The sequence below is a fragment of the Ochlerotatus camptorhynchus genome, unplaced genomic scaffold, assembly GCF_037179485.1.
Source record: "Ochlerotatus camptorhynchus isolate MF236.1 unplaced genomic scaffold, CSIRO-AGI_Acam_v1.1 ptg000010l, whole genome shotgun sequence".
Classification (NCBI taxonomy): domain Eukaryota; kingdom Metazoa; phylum Arthropoda; class Insecta; order Diptera; family Culicidae; genus Ochlerotatus; species Ochlerotatus camptorhynchus.
In genome coordinates this window covers 3,662,381-3,679,080 of record NW_027040502.1, presented here as the reverse complement: position 1 = coordinate 3,679,080, position 16,700 = coordinate 3,662,381, and the positions used below count along the sequence as shown (strand labels likewise).

Below are 16,700 nucleotides of genomic sequence, written 5' to 3'. Positions count from 1 at the left end.
ATACTTTGTTTACTCACAAACGAAACTAGTGAGAGAATGTCATACATAAAACTGGTGATACAAGGATTCCATCAAGAAGTTGTAAACGACAAACGGATACCCACCGGCAGGCATGACAAATCATTTACATTCATTTCGTGCATTCATTTACATTCATTTGCCTCTAACTTTTTCCATCAACAGAATTCCGTTAAAAAATGTATGAAACTTTTGTAGGTTTTGATATTAACTACAACTTTTGTCGATAACTCTAATCTGTACCTCTTATGCATGACGAACTAGAGCGTGCAGAACTTGTTCTATTTTTCACACGGAACCGAATTTTGTTCATTTAAATCAAAAATAAAAATGTTCATTCTATAAACATATGAATAATTCAAAATAAATTAAAACCATGTTTGCAACAAAAATATATATGTTTGAATGAAAGTCAGAAGCATGTTTATTTCAACAATATAGAATTTGGGTAAACGATTTTTAGCGTGCCCTGCATTTTTTCCTTCTTGTTGACATTCGGAAAAAAATTGCCCCAGCTTTGCCAATCAACTGAAAACGGCCCGCAACAAAACCGAAGTCATGGATGCGGAAACCCACTTAGGTAAGTATCTTAACAAAGGGAAACGAAAATCCGAAATGGATTTTGAATCTATTCCGGAACCTCCAGCCCCTCCCCCCCCCTTCAAAAGTCATTTCTTCCAGTTTGCTTCGAGCTTTTGTCTTTGATCCGAAACATGCTTCTCATTTACACCTGCCTTGTGTTCTTGCTCTTTCCGTAATTGCTCCAACTTCATCCACTCATTTTCCATTAGCTTCGAAACTTCAGCAAGCTTTATCATATTCACACAATCCTGACTCGACTGATTAATTGGTTGGATCAACTTCTTACTAAAATCAGTGCTGCATTCATCCTCCTTCCTTACCTAACTCAACGGTTTCTCATCATCCTCATCTTCTTCCGATTCCTGCATTTCCAATCCTACATTGCCACGAGCATTGTAATCAAACTGAATTTGGGATCTTGAATTCGGGATCTTCCTGCAGATCGTTTTTTCATCTCTTAGCAATCCATTTTTCTGCTTTATCTTACATTCAAATGCTAATATAATTTAAAATTAAGTATGTTTCTTTCAAACATAAGAAGCATGTTTAAAATAAACATATTTATTTTTGTTCGCATTGTTGTCAAACCAAACAAAAATATTCACGTTTATTTTCAACACGAATATTTTAAAAATAAACGTAAAATTATTTTTATTTTAAACATTAATATTACATGACTTTAAACATGGAATACGTTTGAAATAAACCTTGTTTATTTTTGTGGCCAGAACAAACTGAGTTTACGTTTAAATTTACCTCAAATATTTTTGTTTCAACGATAAATTTTTCTGCGTGTTCTATCGGGGCCTCACTTCAGTCATAGAGGTAACTCTAAGACTAGAAGGTTCCGAAATAACGTGCTCAACTTTTTGGCTCAGCTCTGGTACTCTCTTCGGTCCCAAGCTAATCGATTCACCCCTCGAAACATAGGAAAAATCAATAACCCCTCATTTTATCTGTCAAACTTTCATAGCAAATCAAAACAAACATTGCGTAGTACTAGAATTTTGACTCGAATGGGGTACGTTAATCGTTTGCTTGGGACCAATAGGCTAGTCAAGTAGTGAGACCATTTAAAATCGTTAGTTTCGTATTGATTGTTGCTTCAGTCGAGTTCATCTATGTATACACGGAACCGAATTTTGTTCATTTAAATCAAAAATAAAAATGTTCATTCTATAAACATATGAATAATTCAAAATAAATTAAAACCATGTTTGCAACAAAAATATATATGTTTGAATGAAAGTCAGAAGCATGTTTATTTCAACAATATAGAATTTGGGTAAACGATTTTTAGCGTGCCCTGCATTTTTTCCTTCTTGTTGACATTCGGAAAAAAATTGCCCCAGCTTTGCCAATCAACTGAAAACGGCCCGCAACAAAACCGAAGTCATGGATGCGGAAACCCACTTAGGTAAGTATCTTAACAAAGGGAAACGAAAATCCGAAATGGATTTTGAATCTATTCCGGAACCTCCAGCCCCTCCCCCCCCTTCAAAAGTCATTTCTTCCAGTTTGCTTCGAGCTTTTGTCTTTGATCCGAAACATGCTTCTCATTTACACCTGCCTTGTGTTCTTGCTCTTTCCGTAATTGCTCCAACTTCATCCACTCATTTTCCATTAGCTTCGAAACTTCAGCAAGCTTTATCATATTCACACAATCCTGACTCGACTGATTAATTGGTTGGATCAACTTCTTACTAAAATCAGTGCTGCATTCATCCTCCTTCCTTACCTAACTCAACGGTTTCTCATCATCCTCATCTTCTTCCGATTCCTGCATTTCCAATCCTACATTGCCACGAGCATTGTAATCAAACTGAATTTGGGATCTTGAATTCAGGATCTTCCTGCAGATCGTTTTTTCATCTCTTAGCAATCCATTTTTCTGCTTTATCTTACATTCAAATGCTAATATAATTTAAAATTAAGTATGTTTCTTTCAAACATAAGAAGCATGTTTAAAATAAACATATTTATTTTTGTTCGCATTGTTGTCAAACCAAACAAAAATATTCACGTTTATTTTCAACACGAATATTTTAAAAATAAACGTAAAATTATTTTTATTTTAAACATTAATATTACATGACTTTAAACATGGAATACGTTTGAAATAAACCTTGTTTATTTTTGTGGCCAGAACAAACTGAGTTTACGTTTAAATTTACCTCAAATATTTTTGTTTCAACGATAAATTTTTCTGCGTGTACCATGGCTGGTCCTGAGCGTCTTGTCGATACGGCAGTCAAGACGGTTGAAACGGTTTTACTCTAGAGACGATTCGTTTTCGATTGAGGATGAAATCATTGCGAAAAATGCCCGATGGTTCCCTTTGATGATAACTTCGAACGGCCACACCAACAATTTTATCAATATCAAGCAAATGGATCCAAACTATACAGCAGGGATGACAGAACACCTACACTATGCTGTTATTCGTATAAAAGTAAGAGTACCATGCATCCTGCGAAGATCGGATTTAATTGTGGAACGATGAGCATCGGACATCTATAGTTTGATGAGTCTTCATATTCACTATTGGAAAAGTTCACCAAAACGCACTAGGACTCACGAACTTTTTCCTTGATGAACTTTGTGAAATATTGTGAGAAATTTTCCAATGCTGCTCACATTCTAGCCCACATGCTGTCCCACTGGAGGCTTTATTCCAGAACACACTTATTTTCAAACATAACATTTGATACTGTCGTGTGTATCCAATCTCGAAGCGTACAACGAAGGATCAGAGCAATATCTTCTGCGAGAGTTGAGGTACATCAACAATTTTGTTATGCATAATGAACAATAAAGAAGAAAACAAGCTTATCTTAGGGGCGGCCAGATTTGGCTCCCGGTCTTGCCGAGTATCTTCGGGACGGAAATTTTCACATTTTCTCCTGCGTTTTTCCACGGATATTCTTGTCAGTCATTAGTCTTAATTGGTGTGGTCTTTGATAGGACAACCACAGGACTTTAAAGTGGTGTCCATAGAATATTGAAAGGTGTATCTGTAATGCTATATCCTCTTAAATCACGAATCGCCCACGTTTGTCATCTGTGTGGAGCTGACTGGATTAGGCGGTATCTTCTCGAGTTCTATACAGATCTAAGGCGCCTGATAAAGTGCTTCCGCTGAAGTCTGCGGTGGCTGACAATCCTATTTTCAACGTATGACAGTTCTTCAGGGGAAGGCATCATAATCAGCGATACGATAGACTTGGGTTATATCTTTTAGGACACGCACTTCTGAGTCGATCAGATGATTTAAAACTGGTTCGACGATGTTGTTCAAAGCGTGGGATTGAACTATGCTTGAACACCGTATTGGTTTGATGGTTTCGGAACTGCCTCTTCCACCTCCCGACCCGCTAACGATCTAATGAGAATGAAGGTGAATGTCTACCATGATCCATTAGAGAAATTAAGAATGTAAACAAAATCACAAAAGTCATAACTTTCAGGGTTGCCAAACACCTTGATAAGCATACGAATTAAGGTGTGCCGAGTTGAACACCCCTTGGAATATTGCATACAATTCGACTAAACTTTCAGTAAAAGTTTTGTGTTAAAACTTATTGAAAAATTACGGAGTTGAAAAAAAAGCAAGTGTCCAGATAAAGGTTTTCGTAATTACAGTTAATTCATTAAGAAAATCTTCAGACGGAAACAGATTCGCCTCTCACAACTGGAACTTAATGTTTTAAATTTTCAATCTGTAGAAAAGATACACATCGCTTAACAAAAAATTTGTAGGATTTGGGGATTTTTCAAATAGACAAATTCTTTAGAAAGCAACCATTTGTAATTTTCAAGATTCTAAACTTTGAACAAAGTCCTTCTGAACTATGAATTAACTCAATGGAGATTTATGTAAAGCTGCACTAAGACCATAATAAAAAAATTTTACAGATTTGTTTACAGATTTTTGTCAGTCAGATACAGATTAAAAAGATTTTTTGCGATGAATATACAGATTGGAAATCGAAAAAATGTGGCATCACTGAGCTCAACTCACATCAGCGTTCCCAGTTTGTTCTCTCTTTGTTCTCAGGCTGGACAGCGTGCGGTGGATGCACGGCAGAAACTGCAATCAACCCGGTGCACTCCGTCTACCTCATCTGATCTGTGTTGGTCCTCGCAAGAACCGATGTGGTAGACGGAGTGCACCGGGCTGATTGCAGTTTCTGCCGTTCATTCATCGCATACTGTCCAGCATAAACGAGTCTTAACGGCGACGGGATCGCTTAACTTGCCTTCGCGGCACTTGAGAGGAAGGCTGAGATGCTAGTTCTTAAGTTCATTCAGGATCCGTGGCCGAACACCGTGGTATGAGTCGATCGGAAGCCCTTGCAAATGCGGATAAAACGATGATAGTTCCTCGATGTCCATCGTCTGGTACGGAAGCAGAAGTTCGCTGTAAATTTGGAGAACTTTTGCGCGACCGTAGACGCCTGTGGCTTGGATGAATATCTGCACAACACGGCCCTCCTACATCAGCTTGTGAGGGGCATGAAGTAGTTCGCCTCCTCTTGGTGTGCCCTGGAAACGTTAATTATCGAACCCAAGGGAGAGATATTGCGGCTAAACGAACTACAGCAGAGTAAAAACGCTGGAGCCCCATCCAGCTCGTCCCAGAAGGTTGATAAGCCCTGCACAAACCCTCGTTGTGCAAAGGCAGGAGTGACACCGGGTTCTTAGAGTGCTAAGCACATGCAGCTGGTAAGCGGTCACATCTGTCCTGTGCTGCCGTGGACAGTTGGCTGGCTATCACGTCCAAAGCGTAAAATTATTGACTGCCTAGGCTGAGAGTGAAAGCCAAAGCACTGCACTATTCAATCCATTGCTCTGTGCAGACCGTTTGTACCAAACGGTAAAGGACGAGGCAATAAGCTATTTTACGTGACGTCTTGATGACAGTTCCTGGCGGGCCACTCGAACGCACTCGAGGCATTGTTATTGTTTACGTCTGATGTTTTTGTTTTGATTTTGGTGTTGGTATGTCAACAAATCGGCCCGCTGATAAACGTCAAAATAGGTAAACAGAAAAAAAAACAGCTGATTCGAAACGTCTCGCCTTATGAAAGAGCCAATAAAAACATTCAGTCACTCACGAGCAGGCGACGCATACCGCTTGCCTTCGCTCACACAGCATGTAAAGCTGGGTTTAGACAGGGCAAGTCAATTGATCAAGTCAGTTGAATTCAACTGACTTGAACGCGAATTGAACGTGTAAACCATGCCGTTCAACTGACTTGATCAACTCACTTGAATTGAAAAAAGTTGAACCAGGCTCAACTTTTCAAGTCAATTGAATTCAACTGAGTTGATCATTTGACTTGCCTAGTCTAAACCCAGCATAATTGAGTCATTTTTTCCACAGAAAATGTACGCTCAGTCATTCAAAACAAATATTGGGTATCATCACGGCAAAATAAACGTGTTGACTGAGCTACTGACTGGGTGCTCGGCTGTCAGTGACTCGTTTAGCTCTCAATCATTCAGACTCTCACGAGGCAGTGAATGATGAGGCAGATGGCAGTTCATATTCATATCAAAATGACTCAATGAACCTGACTGTTTTGCGCACTGATCACGTCTGCTCTAGAACTCAGGTGAACAATTAACAGCGAACAATAAGAGGAAGGCCCTGCACAGCTGCTCACTGTGCAGTAGCGAGTGTCACGTCTGTAACACACCACAAGTGTGATGCGCCATAGCGCAACCGGCCCCCTCCCATGATGTAATGCTTTCGGGCGGTTCCGGGGAGGGCAAGGGCCAAGAGCACAGGGTAAGGTTTAGTGCGTCGGGAGCGCTACTTCTCCCATCCCCACACCCTGAGTTATCTTCTCAGGTGTCTGGGAGCAGATTCCCCCTGTATATATACATAAAAAAAAATAAAAAAATCAGCTTGTGAGCAAGTTACCTCCAACAATCAAACTGACCTGGGCGCAGCACAGGATTTCGCTGCCGGGAGTCAACTTAGCATCCTTTAATTCCTGGATCTATTCCCTCGTGGAGGCCGCCAGCGTAGTGAATATTCAAAGCATCACGAGTTCCAAGCCAGTAAGGAATGACAGAAGTGAAACAAAGAAAGAATGTGGCTTCGTGAATGCTCACTCGGAAAACACTTCAGAACCTCCAAGCGGGAAGAATTCCAGTGTCAGTAACGAGTGCCCCATCTGTAAAGGAGCTTGCAAATCGGTCGACTAGTGCAAGCGCTTTTTGAATTATCTCTCCATTCACGTTGGGCTGTTGTGCGCGAATATTCACTGTGTCGCCGTTGCCGCTGCCGTCACAATGGAGTGTGCCAAGCCAAACTATGTGGAAAAAATGGATGCCAGTTCAAGCATCATGCTGTCCTGCACAACGACCATAAACAACAATCGTCGCCAGCTACAGCAGCGAAGTCGCCATCTTCAACAACAGCACCCTCGACGAGTGGCGGTACGGAACCTCCCAAAACAGGAGCTAGTTCAACAGCGCACTGTTCCGTTATATTCCGGTAGTTCTGTACGGGAAACGTGGATCGATCCGAACACACGCATTCCTCGACGACGGCTCCGATCTTACATTGCTGGACGAAGAGTTAGCCGACGAACTAAAGCTGGATGGAGAAGTCAGGTCGCTTTGTCTACACTGGACCCACGGCGCGCAGCGTCAAGAAGTGCAGTCAAGGGTCACCGAACTGGAAGTAATCGGTGTACACAGCGGAGCAAAAAGTTTCACCATCAGTGGTGCACGAACAGTAAACAAATATATAATAAGATGTTGGGAATTTGCCAACTTACACAGGGAGATTTTCGATACAATAAATGAACGTAAATCCCACGTCTTCGGTAGTTTTAATATTATTGTATCGAAAATCTCCCTGTGTAAGTTGGCAAATGCCCAACAATAACCAAAAGCCACCATCTTGGATTTCAAGCTGGCATGAGACATAGATTTCCGGTCTCTATACGTCATGCTGATTCCGAAAATACCCACATTGAAGGGTATTTGATTGTACTTCCTAGTTTTTTCAACCGAAAGCCGCCATAATGAGTTTCAAACATAGATTTCCGGTCTCTCTAAACGTCACCTCGATTCCAAAATTACCCACATTGAATGGTATTTGACTGTTATTTTCCAGTTTTTCTATAACCAGAAGCCACGATCTTGGGTTTAAGATGGCGTCGGACATCGATTTTCGGTCTCTAGATGGCATCCCGATTCCGAAAAAAAACTACAAGGGACAGCTCTAAGGGGTTGTACGCAATGGTGACGTAGGACTACGTGGTCTTATATAATAAATCTTATTTGTTAACTGCAGCAGGAGCTTGTGTTTTGGGTAGCAATAGGAATTTAAGCGCGGTTCTCTTTGTTTATACTCTTTAGAATGACGCGCTTGACATAGAGGGCTCACAGCAACTCACGAAGAGCTACTGATTCCGATCAATAGCGGTGCGGCTTCTTCCTCCTTCATGTAGATGCTCATGTGGGCTGCTCGCTGCTTGCAGGCAGCCTTTTGTTGTGTACTGGAGAACACCACCACTCACCACCATGCTTGGCATACACAGTTTTACTCACGAACTGCTCATTAGCTAATAACTTTGCACAGAGTTGACGAAACATAGTTCTGTTTGAAGCAGTCGATAGAATAGAGTTTAGGCTTGTTACGTTAAAAGAGGAGATTTTAACTCTAGCAATAAACTGTATTTGATTTTGCGTTGTAAAAATGAAGTGAGAAATGCTCGCTGCACATCTCGGATTTTAAGAGTAAAAATTCATTGGTGTTGATTCAAATGATAAGATTTACCAACTCTTTGCATGTCTACAGTAAACTATGATCCTAACCTATCAATTATTTTAAAGATAACTAAATTTCAACAACTGAATGAAAAGTTTTTAACAAATGAGCAGTTGGTGTGTACAACTGTGCATGCCAAGCATGCTCACCACTCGGTGATTCAGTAAACACCGTTTGGTGAGACCGGATGGAATTCAACTTTGAAATCTGTGTTAGGGATATCACTTTTTGCAGACAATCGGTGATAATTTTAACTATCATAGCAACAGTTGCACATTCGAGTAATTTTAAATAGTGACATTTTGAAAAATTATAAAGTCTTAAATTTAACAGATGCGTAGACATACAACTGATCGATTGGTGATAAAATTATTGAAATTGGTCCAGGGGCTGCTGAGTTATTAACGTTCAAAATCTTTCATAATATTGTTACATGTTCCATTTTTGGTTTTCACCAAGTGTACCCCCGTACAGAAATCACAGACGTAGTTCTACGTCAAAGGTATTTGACAGTTTTTCTTATTAGAGAGTTGTATAGATTTTTCTCCTTTACTTAACTTAATTCTTTGTTTTTTTTTTTAATTAGGTAGGTTCCGATTCTACAGATCGCAGTTTCGTTTTTGTACCTGTGATCTTGATATTCTTACCTAGAGGATGAGTACTTAAGGGGGTTAGATTTTGATAATCCTTTAGTGGGAATGACACTGATGCAGACTATAAATCGTAGTCGGAATACGTATCTGTCATAGATACCAAAATTAATTAAGTGGCATTATTGGAAGATAAAATTTTATGCTGTTCAAGCATTCCACCAACATCCCAATTTCATGACTTCAGTATTTCCCAGTTTTCTTGCAACCGGGAGCCGCCAAATTTTTCTTTTGCTTTATTATAGAAATTTTAGCCGTAGGCTAGTTCATCTCTTAAAGCCACCATATTTGATTTCAAGATAACGTCAGACATTGATATCCGGTCTCTATACGTCATCTCGATTCCGAAAATATTCATATTGAAGGGTATTTGACAGTATTTCCCAGATTTTCTGCAACTGGACGCCACCATCTTGGATTTTAAGATGGAGTCAGACATCGATTTCCGGTCTCTAGGCTGCATCCCGATTCTGAAAATGCACATATTGAAGGGTATTTTACTGTATTTCACATTTTTTCTGCAACCGCAATCCGCCATATTGAATTTTAAGAACAAATGCGATTTAGGTGTGAAGCCCTAAGGTGACTGTATCTAAGATGTAGGAACAATTTCACGCTTAGTAGATTGATGAAGATTTTGAAGATATCCTGCAAAAAGATGGAGAACGACATTTTACGACCATCTAAAATTGAGACTAGTGACTATTGGTCGGGAAATAGTGACTTTTTCGTGTAACAAGTGACTAAAAAGTGCCCTGCTATCATCCCTGGACATACCGGATCCGGCAAAAAGTACCAGCCATCGGGTATATTAACATCCGTGTTAACTCACCAAGAGAAGCTACATACTTTACACACGATGCAAAACCTTTCTCCGAGTTTATTTACGTTTACGTTATCATCGTCATGCAGCAGAACTGTACTTTGCGTAGACACACCACCAGTAGTCGTGGTACGATTGACCTGAGCCGTTTCACTTCTTATCTCGCAATTTTGACATCAGAGCAGTCCAGACGGCATTGTTATTTATAATAATAATAATAATTTACTTAATAATCCAGATGTGTATTTGACACCGTCAACTGTAGACGATCATAGCACATAGTTCACGGTAAATCAAGCTGAACATTGCATTAGGTCCTAAGTAACATTGACAGATTCTCTTCGTCGAAATTCCCAGGTATATTCAGCACACAGGTCGATAAAAAGAAGCTTTTATCTAGCATCTAATACGACAAACACAACAAAAAACGGTTATGTGCTCAAGTTATTAACGAAAGAGAAAGTCGACGAAGAGAATCGATCAATGTTACTTAGGACCTAATGCAATGTTCAGCTTGAAATCCACTCGTACAGTTGAACGCCTCGGCAAACACAATCCAGTAGGTAGGTAGTGTAGAATTCTGATTAAACTTCAAAGCGACGACTTGCTCTTCAGATTAGGCCAGAGTATAGTCAACTTTTGAATTGATAAGAAACTCGAACATGTAGGTCAGGACTGTGCCAAGTGAATGGCCTGTGTTCTAAATTGAACGTTGTCACACTTTTTTTTTTCTAAATTAAACCCCCCAAACCCCCTCCATGATGAGTGTAAATAACGTTCCGCGGAATTTGTCATTGTTCCAGGCAAGCCCCCGCATTCCAACCGGAGCCGTTCTTGCACAGAACTTGATGTTATGAATGAAATCGTAAACAAAAACATTAGACCATCGGTGGAACGGCAAGCTTGTTGCTCGTCGCCGGCGCCATCGTGACTCAGAAACTGGTTTGGTCTGAATCACGTTGTCGCGGCGTGTTGTTTTCGAATATCTCTCAAAATGTATGCATATTCATGAGCTGCAGTCGAGATAATTGGCCCATTCATGCTCTGGTCTAGTCGTTTGATTGTTAAAAACAACAACAACAACCAAACTAGACAGTTGGGCATTGCGTGTCATGCGACATAGTTTCAAACGAAATTTGTTTACAGCTTCGCCGGCATGGACGCGGCGTCGATGACGCTCGAAGTAAGTGTTTGATTATCGTTGATTAAACATCATTTTAGGTTGATGCAAACACTGAACGTTGTCATTCTAAACTCATAGGAGCAATGTCATCGGTAAAATGTATAATCAAATTAGTTTCCGTATGACGCAAGCCATCAAGGTCATTCAAGGAGAGATCCAAAAATAGAAAAAAAAAATAATTCAATCTCATGTATGCAGCTGTCTCTTTAGCAGCTGCTCATTAGAGTTAGCCCAAACCGGCTTCACTGCACTGCTTCTAATTCAAACATATTATTTCAATCGCATAAGTATCACTATATTTGATCGATAAAAAAATGTAAACATTCCAACAGCGAACGGTACCAACAGCGGCTGGTCAAGGTCGTTCAAGACAACCAAGACAACGCGCACCGCTTGCTCGCTCGCTCGTACGTTTGTTTTTGTTTTCGTTTGGATTTGCTTTTGAAGTTTTCTCCATTCCACACGAAGACCTCTTCTGACCAATGAACCATCAGGTTTGCTTGCTTGTTGCGATGCGATGAATGAACGATATTTTCTTCTTCTTATTGTGCGATCATGTTTTGACCATTCGTGCTTCTGCAAATATATAGGTAGCCGCTCTGGAGTGGAATTTACCTTTGGTGTATGTCAATTAAATCCTCGCTTGAACAAACTTGCTGCGTAATATACAGACACGCTGCTGGAACCGGAAATGATGCACTCTCTATTCCCTAACAATTTCCGCTGTCTTCCAATTGCGAACCACACTACACTTGCTTGGGATATTTTCGCTGATTCTTCGTTAAACCGCCTTCCGACGGTCCCTTACAAACACCGACTGATTTGTGTTTGCCTTTGATTTGCACTTGGAGGAACAACACAACACACGTCTGTGTGAAAAATCGATGCCAATGACGGTCGGTGGTTTTCCCACTACTGTATCATGGTGGCCGTGTGTGCTTTGCGACATTTAATTTCCGAATCCGCAACGCAACCAAACCTTGCAACACGCTACACGACATCTATATGTTGATATCTTGTGCAGTGTGGTTAGAAACCCGTGGGTTTGTTCACGAAAAAAGTGGACACCCGCTTCTAACTTTATCAAATTCAACATCAAACCAGATGTTATGTGATACTATAGACTTGATGCATAGAATGGCTTGTTTTTTAAGTACTTTTAAACTAGGAACAATGTTAAAACAGTGATAATATTATTAAAGTTACAAGGAAATCCCCAAGAGGGTGTCCACTTTTGTCGTGTGCCGGATTCCATAGAGTTGTACAACATTGATCTTGTGGTGTGGCTTCCCGCGTGGTGAAACACTCGGTGGTCGAAGTAGCTCTATACATCTAAATACAACATAAATTACTCACACAAGTGCACCTTTGAAATATTCGTGAACGAAATCCGTTCATTCATAATCGCAATCGCAGCGCATGGCTGTTAAAGCCCTCTAGTAAAAGTATGGACGTCTTCTTAATACTACGTTCATGGTACGTTCAAACTATAGCTGTTATCATGTAATATAGGCTATCTTGATATCAAAATACATACAAATGATTTCCAGTGAAAATTGGACGTATGAGTGTTCATTGCAAGACATACTATGAGAGTACGTTCGGACTATGGTTGATATCATGTAACATAGGCTGTCTTGCAAAGAGCACTAATTCGTCAACTTTTCACCAGTAATTACAGTTTTAATTTTTGATTTCAAGATAAACTATAGTACGTGATATGAGCTATAGTCTGAACAAAAGTAAATTTCCTAAATTGCTTAAAATAATGACGAATTGCTACACTCAAAAAATTTATCACATATCTAATGGATGAAAATCATGTGAATTTCACATAGCTTTCATGATCTCACATAGCTAAAAATCCCACCACAAAATCACATGAATATTATGAGGCCGATGAAATTCATATGAACAATAAGATAAAATTAACGTGATTGCATAAATGTTACGTGAAATTCAGATGAATTCCATTGCTTTTGTTTATGGATGAAAATCATTTGCGTTTCCAATGGAAGCTACATGAAAACTATTTTCGGTGTACTACGGTATCACGTATCACTTTCAACACCATCTAGAATCATACTTATTTATTTATCACCGTCTTCGACTAGTGGTGCCAGTCGTACAGACTGTACTTTTTTACTTATAAACTTGAGATTACTACACTGATACAATTCCACACATTTTTATTGCCGAATTTCCATGTGAAATTCCATATGATTTTCATGTGACCACACATAATCAGAATCCACCCAGAAGCACATATGAAATTTATGAGTCAAATGAATAGTATGTGTGGTTACACATAGCTTTAAGTATGTGTCCAATACATAGATATCATTTCAAGAGCAAATTTTCATTACGTCGAATGTAACAAAGGTAAACAAAGTCGAGCTTACAGTGTCAATCGATTCTCCTGCTATTACACTATATACTGTCCGAATATAGGATCAAATCCCATTTTTTAATTTATTTACCAGTCAAATTGCTTTTTGACGTAATCACCTTCCGATCAAATTAGTTTTCAATGTTACTTAAGTTACCCAATTTCTATGGAGATGCCGTTTGACTTAAGTAACAGCGCTGAGAAACCCGTGAAAAGTGTGCGTTCGTCGTTTCGCTTTCTCATTATTAAAGTGAATAAATCGAACTGTTTGTTGCTAAGATGATTTCGGTGGTCCTAAAATGATGAATGGGCTGCACGTAAGGAGACGTAATTGATAATTCTCCCGAATATCCTGGTAAATACACTTTGACTTAAGTAACAATAGGGGCCACCAAACGGCGTATAATAACTTTTGACTCAAAAACCAGTATTTTTTAGCATGAAAGCTAGCGATTTGCATTAGTATGATTAAAACCCTGCTAAATATGTTAAACATTGCTATCACTATGAGATTATATGTGTTTACTTCTTCTTCTTCTTGTTCGCATTTCAAGCTTATTGCTTAGCGCATATTAGCTTATTGCGTGCTCTCAACTTAGTGTTCTAAATGCACTTCCACAGTTATTAATTGAGAGCTTTCGATGCCAATACCAATGCAGCATGAATTTGTATATTATGTGGCAAGCACAATGATACTCTATGCCCAGGGAAATCGAGCAAATTTCCAACCCGAAAGATTCCCTCGACCGGACTGGGAATCGAACCCGCCGCCTCCGGCTTGGTAATACCGTGCCTTTACTGACTAGGCTATGAGGCCCCTCGTGTTTACTTGGAAATAGGAATAAATTTTCGGTCATCAAAACAAAACTTTATTTTTCTCGGATTGGTGCGAATGTTACTTACGACATAATGAAAATTTGCTCTTGATTTGTTGATCACAATGCAAAAAAATAATGTGTGGGCATGCTTGGCATGCACAGTTGTACACACCAACTGCTCATTTGGTAATAACTTTTCACTCAGATGTTGAAATATATTTTTCTTTAAAGTAATTGATAGATTAGGCTCATAGTTTACTATAGATATGCGAAGATTAGGTAAAGCTTAACATTTGAATCAACACTAATCAATTTAACACTCAAATTCCGAGATGTGTAGTGAGCATTGCTCACCTCATTTTTACAACGCAAAAACAAATACACTTTACTACTAGCATTAATATCTACTTTTTTTTACATTTTACATCTATTATAATAACAAGCTTACACTCTACTCTATCTACTGCTTCAAAAAGAACTATGTTCCGTCAACTGTGTGCAAAGTTATTAGCAAATGAGCAGTTCGTGACCAAAACTGTGTATACCAAGCATGTGTGTGTGGGACACATAAAAACAAACTTTGAAATTTTATTAGTGTACTAATCTTATTTATAAAAATATTTTTAGTCAGGTTAAAAACAAATTCGTCACATACAACATTGATCAAGCGAAGACACGAAGCGAAATGGTTGTTGTAGCCGTAGCACCGACCAACCCAACAAACATTGAATCTTGAATAAGAGCTTATTCAGGCAAAAATAAGCTTCTTCATCTAAAAAATAGCTTATTCAGCAGTTGATCAACTCAAATTGTTTGTTGGGAACCGACATGACACTTAATTCTGAATTATGCTCGAAAATCGTAAACGACCGATTTAAATGCGCAGTGATCCGAACTGTCAAAACCATAGGATATATTGATCTAGATAAAAATAATTTGTCCAGAATAGATCAAACACGAACCAATTCATAACTTTTGCATGCGAATTCATGGCTTAGCTAAATATTTCCTGCAGAACACGGAGCCAGATGTCAGTAGTGTGCTTTGGTCAGAAATTTTATTGGCTTTGCTATGGTCATTCATGTCGGTTTGTCGGTGGCGGTAGTTTGTTCTGTGGTACACTCTGAAAAATATTCACGTCCGATTGACGTGAAAACATAGGTGGTTTTTGTTCACCCTATTTTTCACCGGAATTGCACGTAGCCGATCAAAATTCAGTTTCAATTATCTACGTGATTAGTCAGGTAAATAAGACCTGATTTCCACGTACTGCTTACATGAAATCGGGGTGAAAACTACTGGATATCTGGTAACTTTTACGTGACATTCTGTTTTAAAAAAAAATGTTTTTCATGTAATTTATACGTGAATTTTTAATGAGAATAATGGGAAGTATATATAGAAGCAGTCAATATTATGCAAATTTATCGGGAAGATATAATTTTCACGTGTTTAAATTAATACTTATTTGACTCATAAAATTATAAACATTGACTAATTGATTATTATAAGGTAGAAACGTGTACGAGTTTTTTTATTTCTGATAAAATATTAACACCTGTTTGCAGACTCAAAATTCTGATGCCACCGTCGGAAATTCCTACTAGAAAAATGCTACATATAATCATAAATAAATTAATCATAAATAAATTAAGAATCTAAGTACCGTCCAACTGCTGAGAACTTTTGAATCTTTGAGGAGTTCTTCCACCACGCTCGGTGACGCCATATTGGTTTTTTTTGCGTACCTGAAAATCACGTAAATCTCGTTTCGCGGAAATATCGAAGTCCCAAACACACAAACACAAATAGACTAAATCTGTTTACGTGAATATACGGTCAATTTCACCAACATTTTTAGTGGACATGACGTGTAATGCAGGTCAAAGTTACTAACGTCACGTAACATTTGAGATTTTCTAAATACAGATCAGGTACGTGATATTTCACGTAAATCGGACGTGAAGATTTTTTATAGTGTAAGGGACTGCTATTAAAGCTGAGTTCCGAAACCGTCGGGGAGGAATGTTAAGTGGAATCCGTGCGAGATCCTCCAATGACATCGACGACAAATAGCCGCTGCATCGTTACTCGTCCGACAGATATTGGCTCCAATCCTATGAGCTTGCATTGGTTGGAATAAAAAATAACAACAAAATTCGGCAACACTGCTTGTTGATATGTGCACGGTTTTTATTGTGATTATTTGTGTTCTATTTTTATATTACGTATTGCTTTTTAATTCGTTTTTCGTTGTTCATCTGTTTATTCATCTCATCGTTATCTCCCCGTCGGTGAAGTACATTCGTACATCAAAAATATTACTAATCAATTGATGATTTAAATTAAATTTATTTTTTTTTTTCCTTTTATTTAACGTCGGTCTCTGTTCCGCAATCTAGTGCCAATCCCCGCCCAAGTAACACATAAAACATCTTCTTGAAA

General features: G+C 38.9%; 1 protein-coding gene across 2 annotated transcripts in view; it reads right to left on the bottom strand.

The window, feature by feature from the left end:
• The window catches only part of LOC135700113 (2,3-bisphosphoglycerate-dependent phosphoglycerate mutase-like), a 45,770-nt gene extending 33,859 nt beyond the window's left edge, over positions 1 to 11,911 (bottom strand). Inside the window, exon 1 of one of the 2 annotated variants that reach the window (XM_065220524.1) lies at positions 11,664 to 11,911. The gene's annotated coding sequence lies outside the window, so the exon portion shown is untranslated. The remainder of the gene's footprint in view (positions 1 to 11,663) is intronic. The other variant, XM_065220512.1, reaches the window with a different exon arrangement.
• Between the last annotated feature and the right edge of the window lie 4,789 nt (positions 11,912 to 16,700).